Below are 8,029 nucleotides of genomic sequence, written 5' to 3'. Positions count from 1 at the left end.
TTATTTTAGAGGTCGTAATACCACACCACCTCTGTTTTACGACTTAAGCGTAAAGCTTTGTGTGGTACGGTGTTATACCTAGCAGCGGAAACAATATAAATATCCAACACAAGAACAATATGAAAGCACTCACAACACAATATGGCAGCAACTATGAATAAGAAAATATAGCAACTAAAGCAATAATAAGAACACACCGAGATTTTAACAAGGAAAACCCCCTCAATGTAAGAGGTAAAAATCACAAGTCATCCAGACCAATGAAATAGCTCCACTATAATCAAATGAAGTGCAAGAGAGTCTCAAACAAAGCACAAAAACGTGCATATAACCAGCCAAATCATCAAAGCACCAAAGCTTACAAATGAGAAGCAAGAAGATGAAAAATACCGAAAAATAGAGCTGCTATTCAAAGCCTATTTCTCCCTCTGCAGCTCACTAATTAAATCTTTACCGTTCAGAATGAAGAAAAAAATGAGAAGAATCTGCAGTCTAAATTTCACGTCGATCCAATGGTGAAATAATGAGAAACTTCTGTTCAAATATTGCTGCTCTGTGTAAAAATGGGAAACCTATTTTCTCTCTTGCGAAGCTAATTTCTCCCACTGCAAACCTTTAATCAACATCTCCACCGACCAGAATGAAGAACAAAATGAGAGAAACATGCAGTTCAAATTTCATGCCGATCCATCGGTGAATGAATGCGAAACTGCCATTTGAAATTTACTACTTTGCATAAAAATGGGAATTCTGTTTTCCCTCTTCTCTCTTATTTTGGTGGCTATACTCTCTCACTCAATATTGACCCCAAAATATGATTAGGATAGAGACACAAGGGTGCAAGAATACACCCCCAAAAATTTGGGTTTGGGCCTCACAAAGGAGAGAAAAAAAACCCAACAAATCTCCCCCTTCTCGACTAGGTGGAGGCCCTCGCCATTCCGACGATCAAACAACATGTTTCAAGCTTATCTCTTGACAATGCTTTTGTCATCATATCAGCACCATTGTCATCAGTGTAAACTTTCTCAAGTTCCAACAACTTGGAGTCTAACACATCCCATATCCAGTGATACCTAACATCAATATGTTTAGATCTTGCATGACAAGTAGAATTCTTGGCAAGATGAATAGCACTTTTACTATCACACAACAATACATAACGGTCTTGCTTGAAACCAAGTGCTACAAGAAAATTCTTCATCCACAACAACTCTTTATATGCTTCAGTTGCTGCAACAAACTCTGCCTCTATGGTAGAAAGTACAACACACTTCTGTAACCTTTACTGCCATGAAATAGCTCCTCCTGCAAACTTGACCAAATAACCTGAAGTAGACTTTCGAAAATCAATATCTCCTACCATGTCTGCATCAGTAAAGTCAACAAGCAAAGGTTTCTCACCACCAAAACTCAAACTCAAGTTAGTTGTACCTTTCAGATATCTCATAATCCATTTAACAGTATTCCAATGTTCTTTACTTGGAATAGAGAGAAAACGACTCACAGTACCAACCGCATGAGAAATGTATGGTCTAGTACACACCATAGCATACATCAAGCTTCCACCATTATCAGTACGAATGCATTTCAATTTCTTTCCAGTTTCTCTTTCAACAGAAGCTTGAAATTGCTTGAACACATTCAAAACTTGATCTTTGGTCTTCAAAGTGTAAAACCATAATTTTCTAGAATGATCATCAATAAAGATTACAAAATAGATAGACCTTCCAAGTTTTCTTGTCTTCATTGGCCCACATACATCAGAATGCACGAAGTCAAGTATCTCCGGCTTCCTTGAAGGTGGATAGCTCTTGAAAGAAACCTTGTTTTATTTTCCAGCAAAGCAATGGTTGCACTTTTGCAAAGCAACCTTGCAACCAGATAAAAGATTCCCGTTGGATAACATATTCATGACTTTCTCACTAATATGACATAATTTCTTATGCCATAAATCAATTCCATCAACAAACTCAGCAGCATTAATAACATCTTTCACAATCTTTGTTGGAGTTAAATAAAGAGTAGAATATCGTGTACCTCTAGCAACAACCATGGAACCCTTGATGAGCTTCCAACTATCACGAGAGAATGAGCTATCCAAGTCTTCATCACAGAACTTACCAACAGAAAGTAAGTTCAACCGAATATCTGGAACATACTTCACACTCTTCAAAGTCAACTTGGTACAGTTGGATGTTTTTAAGCAAACTTGTTCAACACCGGCACATTTTACAACATCTTGATGAGCCATTTTCATATCAACAAAATCACCAGGAGTATAAGATGTAAACAGATCCCTCCTAGATGTAACATGAATAGAAACACCACTATCAATCACCCAACTAGTGCTATTATCAATAAGGTTAACAAATTCAAACTCCTCAACAAGAAGAAAATCATCATGAGTTACATTAACCTTGTCTTCGTTGCTACCATCATCTTTATTTGTGCTCTTGTCTTTACTTGCCTAGACTTTCTCCTTCTTTAGCTGCCAACAAAATTTCTTCACATGTCTCTTTTGACCACAATGATGACACTTAATATTTTTATACTTTACTCGAGACTTGCTTCTGCTTTGATCTCTACTTTTAGGACCTCGACTTTTTCCTAGACTTAGAAACAAGAACATCTGAATGTGTAGTCGATGTACCTTATGACTTTCTTCTCATTTCTTTATTCAAAATACTGCTCTTGGCAAGATCCATAGAGATTACACCATCAGGAGCAGAATTGGACAATGACATTCTGAGAATTTTCTACGAGTCTAGTAAAGAGCCAAGACATAACAATCCTTGAACCTCTTCATCAAACTTAATACCCATGGAAGATAACTGATTCATAATTCTTTGGAAGTTATTCAAGTGATCTGTCATTGATGTCCCATCTGTATACTTCAAAGCCAACAACTGCTTGATCAAAAACATCTTGTTATTTCCAGTTTTTCGAGCATATAACTAATCAAGTTTAATCCAAAGGGTCCAAGCATGTGTCTCTCCAATAATATGGTTCAACACATTATCGGCAATCTACTGCCTAATATATCTACAAACTTGTCTATGCAACAAAGTCCAATCGTCATCAGATTTATTATTAGGCTTCTCTATACCAAAAACTGGTTGATGAAAATTCTTGACATAAAGTAAATCTTCCATCTTTGACTTCCACAAATCATAATTAGGACTATTAAGAGTAATTATCCTACTAGTATTAGTATTAGCTTCCATTGTTCACAGAATCACAAGCCTAGAAAAATATCAACAAGCTCTAATGCCAGTATGAAAGAGCCTAGCAACGAAAACAATACAAATATCCAATACAAGAATAATATGGAAGCACTTACAATACAATATGGCAGCAATTATGAACAAGCAAATATAGTAAGTAAAGTAATAACAAGAACACACCGAGATTTTAACGTGGAAAACTCCCTCAATGTGAGAGGTAAAAATCACGAGTCGTCCAAACCAATGAAATAGCTTCACTATAATCAAATAAGGTACAAGAGAGTCTCAAACAAAGCACAAAAACGTGTATATAACCAGCCAAATCATCAAAGCACCAAAATTTACAAATGAGAAGGAAGAAGATGAAAAATACCCAAAAATAGAACTGTTGTTCGAAGCCTATTTCTCTCTCTGTAGACTACCAATTGAAATCTCCACCGTTCAGAATGAAGAAAAAAATGAGAAGAATCTGAAGTCCGAATTCCACATCGATCCAACGGTAAAATAATGAGAAACTGCTGTTCAAATATTGCTGCTCTGTGTAAAAATGAGAAACCTATTTTCTCTCTTGCGAAGCCAATTTCTCCCACTGAAAACCTCCAATCAACATCTCCACTGAACAGAACGAAGAACAAGATGAGAAGAACATGTAGTTCAAATTTTAAGCCGGTCCAACGGTGAATGAATGAGAAACTGTCATTTGAAATTTACTGCTTTGCATAAAAATGGAAATTCTGTTTTCCCTCTTATCTCTCACCTTGGTGGCTATATTTTCTCACTCAAAATTGACCTCAAAATTTAATTAGGGTAGAGGCACAAAGGTACAAGAATACACTCCCAAAAAGTTAGATTTAAATCTCACAAAAGAGAAAAAAAAAACAACTAAAATTATCCTATATTTAAAATTTTAAAAATTTATTCTATAGAATTTTTATTTTTTTTTTCAACACTTTTACTTTTGTGACAGGACATTGACTAGGAGACTTTTGAAATAGGACCAGAAATCAGTGTGAATATGGTAAAATCTTATACTTAATTATAACGTGAAAACTGATAAAGAACTACTATTTTCTTAATTTTAGTTTTACAATAGGAATAAAAATTATAATTAGAAGTTTTCAGCTTTTTGATAAAAACAGAATTAATATTTTTGTTATTGTTGTTAATCACCCTAAATTACCTATAACATATTAGTTCATTATACACATATTTTTATATTTTTAGAATTGAGGATAGATTCAAAATGAAGGGAGATCAATATAATAGTAATAAAAATTAATTAATTAGTCAAAATAATTAGAATTAATTAACTAGTCAATATTATTAGAGTATATAAAAATTTGTTAATTAGAATTAATTAACTAATTAAAATAATTAGATTATTTTTCAACTTCTGTGATTTTTTACCTATTTTAATATGAATAAAAAGTGTATATTTATTAGATCACCTGTAAAGACAGTGAAATAATATTAATCTAAATATTTTTTAAAAAAAAAACTAGGTTATTGCTGGATGTTATCTAGATTTTTTTTATCAATAGTAGATGTAGGTTTACTTGTTGTAATTTTTTTAGTGAGAGTACATAAAGAGTACATAGTACATAAGATGTAATAACTCAACGAATATTCTTTAAGAAATTTTTCATTCTTTTTAAAATGAGAAGAACTTATTTTTTTCCCTCTCTGTCCTTCTAGTTTATCGAACTATCAACATTACAGCTTGATAGTTTAGAACAGACTATAACAGTTGCGGGTGTTTTAGAGATGTGTTATAATGCACTACAAAAATCTGGTGGTGAAAACATAATTATTTCACCACAAGATTTAATTAATAACTATTTGACTGATCAAGAAGTTGAATGACTGAGAAATGATCCAAAATGTCTGGAGCATCTAGGAGTTACTGGATTGGATCTTAAAGATTGTGATGGAGCTTCAAGTTATATGGTTTTAAAGTGGGTACGTGAGAGTGGGTTTTGGTGGGTATTGGGTTTGGTTCCTCTTTGGTGTGGCCGGGTTTTCCGGTACTCACCATGTCCAAAAAAAAAAAAGTGGGTACGTGAGAATGATTGAGGAGAAATGCTTATTTGTAGGAAGATGGCAACCTAACTCAATTAGCAAGAGGTATTAATTTGATATTTTTTACATGTTTTATTATTTTTTTTCTTTTCACATGTTATATAATCTTATACGTACTCTTTATATTTATATATACAGCCCATGTTTAAGTTTGAAACCCTTAAACCAGTGGCTCCAAAAGATATGTGGGAAGAGCTGTAAATCAGCCCATAGTTGCTGATGTGATGGTAAATGGTAACACCTGAATTCGAAAATTTAGACCCTAATTATTATTTTTTTATTGTACAAAATATTCTTATTATTTTATTCTTATTATTTTAGATGGCTGATTTTTATTTTGTTATCGTGTAGAATGACATATATGTTAGTCCATCCATCTGATTTACATAAGATTAGGGTGAGACATGTGGTTTTGATTGTTGGACGTGGGCGTGTTACCAAGCCGGTTGGGGGACGGGTTGGAAGAGTATTATGTCGTAAAGAATTTTTGGAGATAGATTGGGGGATGGTGGGTATGGGAAGGTAAGCCTCGCATTTTTACCCTACTTTTATTCCATATATTGCATTCGGTTTGTATCTTTTATTTTTGGATTTTACATATTTTTCAGTTTTTAGAATTTGGTTGAAAATTAAAAATAAAAAGTACAAATAAAAAATATTAAATTAAAAAAATCAAAATTTTTATATTAATAGTTGCTTAGATAATTTTTTTTATTTGTTTAATATTAATAACAATTAATTATAACAGGAGTACTATGGAGAGACTATGTCATTTAAGTTATATCTTATTTGCTAATATTCTAACTATATTGTCTATTGAATATTAATAGATAATTTTGTATATAAATACTATAGTGTAATTAATAGGGTATCCTAAGGTTAATTCTTTGTAAAAAAATATGATATAATTCTCAAAATAATAGCTTAGCATACATCGAATTATATATAGTGATTCGATTTATTAGGATATGTTCTATACAAGCATAAATCGACTCAGTCAATTTTGATTTGCATGTTTTTTTAGTAATTTGAGTTAGGCTGATTCAATTTAGTACGAGAGTTGCTAAATTGAATTAGACTCGTTCGATTTACTTAAAACGTAAATTAGAGAAATCTATGTAACTTTTTTAGGTTTGGACTAATTGTGTAATTTTTTTATGATTTGGTTTATTTTTATATTTTATCCGAGTTAAATGATTATTCTCTTTTTCGCTCCTTTAATAGTGTTTTATTTTGATTTTTTTTTTAGAAACTATATTATTTAATTACTGTAGTGTACCAGATACAATATGCAATTTTATTTTCTGTATGTTCTATTTTTGTTTTAAATCTTTATTTCTTTTTTATTGTTCTTGAATTCGAATGTTAAAATTATATAAAATATTATAAGACACATTTACACTTTATATGTTAAACCAAATTAGTGAGAAAAATCTGTTTCTATGTTCGATTTCAGCATTAGGTTTAAATTTAATAGTTAAGAAAAAAGGTATAATCTGCAATTCTGCATGCAGAATTATTAGTCCCAAGAAAAATAAAATTTATATTTTCAGTTATTTTTTAATTTTTTGTATGTATATTAATGTCAAATCGATGGTTCAACCGGAAAAACTGTTTCAGAATAAAATAATAAATAAATTATAAATAAACATCCTAAAATATAATTATAATCTAATATAAATCTTAAAATATTTTCAAATTTTAAAAAATTACATAAAATATCATCAACCAAATCCATATGATCTTATTAAAATACAAAAAAAAATCTAAATATTAAATGCTAACATAAAGATTTATCAATCATCAAAATTCACAAGAACTTGTTGCAAATTTGCTTCGGTCGGATCATCTTCACCTTTATTTCCACCCTCTTGTGTCTTGAGTAGAAAAATCAAGAGATGCAGCATAAATCATTCACGAAATTAAAAACAGCAGCAGCACAGTGAAAAATCAAATAATTATCAACAAGACCATAACTGAACTCAACAATAAGCATTCGCCATTCAGTACTAATCACACTAAACCTTTCACCAAAGATTAACCATTAACCAGCAATTACAAAACAGTAATTACACTAACATTGGCACATTATGAAACAGAGCCAGTAACCAGAGCAAAATTACAAAACAGAGCCAGCAACCAGCAACCATGAATTACAAAACAGTAATTACACTAACATTGGTAAATTATGAAACAAAGCCAGTAATCAGAGCAAAATTACAAAACAGAGCCAACAACCAGCAACCATCAATTACAAAACAGCAATTATACTAACATTGGTACATTTTGAAATAGAGCCAGTAACCAGAGTAAAATTACAAAACAGAGCCAGCAACCAACAACCATCAATTACAAAACAGCAATTGCACTAACATTGGTACATTATGAAATAGAGCCAATAACCAGAGCAGAATTACAAAACCGAGCCAGCAACCAGCAATTACAAAAAATCACAAAACATTAAAATGAAATTTTGAACAAAATTTTCAGAAATTAAGAGAAAAAGAACCGAGCATTTAGAAATTAAACAGAGCCAGTAACCAGAGCAAAATTAAAAGGAAGAGACAGTAACCAGAAGCGGAAGCCAGGGAGGATGAGGACGATGTGCCGAGCTACCTGGGTTCTGGACAGGGAGAAGAGGAAGAAGCGGAGGCGCCAAAAACCTGGGGGCGGCGGCGGCAAAGAACCTAAGGCTAGGGTTTTGCTTCAAAGGGGGATGTTGT

The 8,029-nt window shown here is 32.2% G+C and overlaps 1 protein-coding gene across 4 annotated transcripts in view; it reads right to left on the bottom strand.

The window, feature by feature from the left end:
• Positions 1-8,029, bottom strand: part of LOC107618578 (multicystatin) — a 26,566-nt gene that overhangs the window by 16,192 nt on the left and 2,345 nt on the right. Inside the window, exon 5 of one of the 4 annotated variants that reach the window (XM_016320687.2) lies at positions 7,088-7,183. The exons of the other annotated variants lie outside the window; for them this stretch is intronic. The gene's annotated coding sequence lies outside the window, so the exon portion shown is untranslated. Of the gene's footprint in view, positions 1-7,087; positions 7,184-8,029 lie in introns of those variants that run through there. 4 annotated transcript variants of the gene reach the window in all.

This window comes from Arachis ipaensis, chromosome B09, assembly GCF_000816755.2.
Source record: "Arachis ipaensis cultivar K30076 chromosome B09, Araip1.1, whole genome shotgun sequence".
NCBI classification, from domain to species: domain Eukaryota; kingdom Viridiplantae; phylum Streptophyta; class Magnoliopsida; order Fabales; family Fabaceae; genus Arachis; species Arachis ipaensis.
This window is presented reverse-complemented; position numbering and strand designations above follow the sequence as displayed.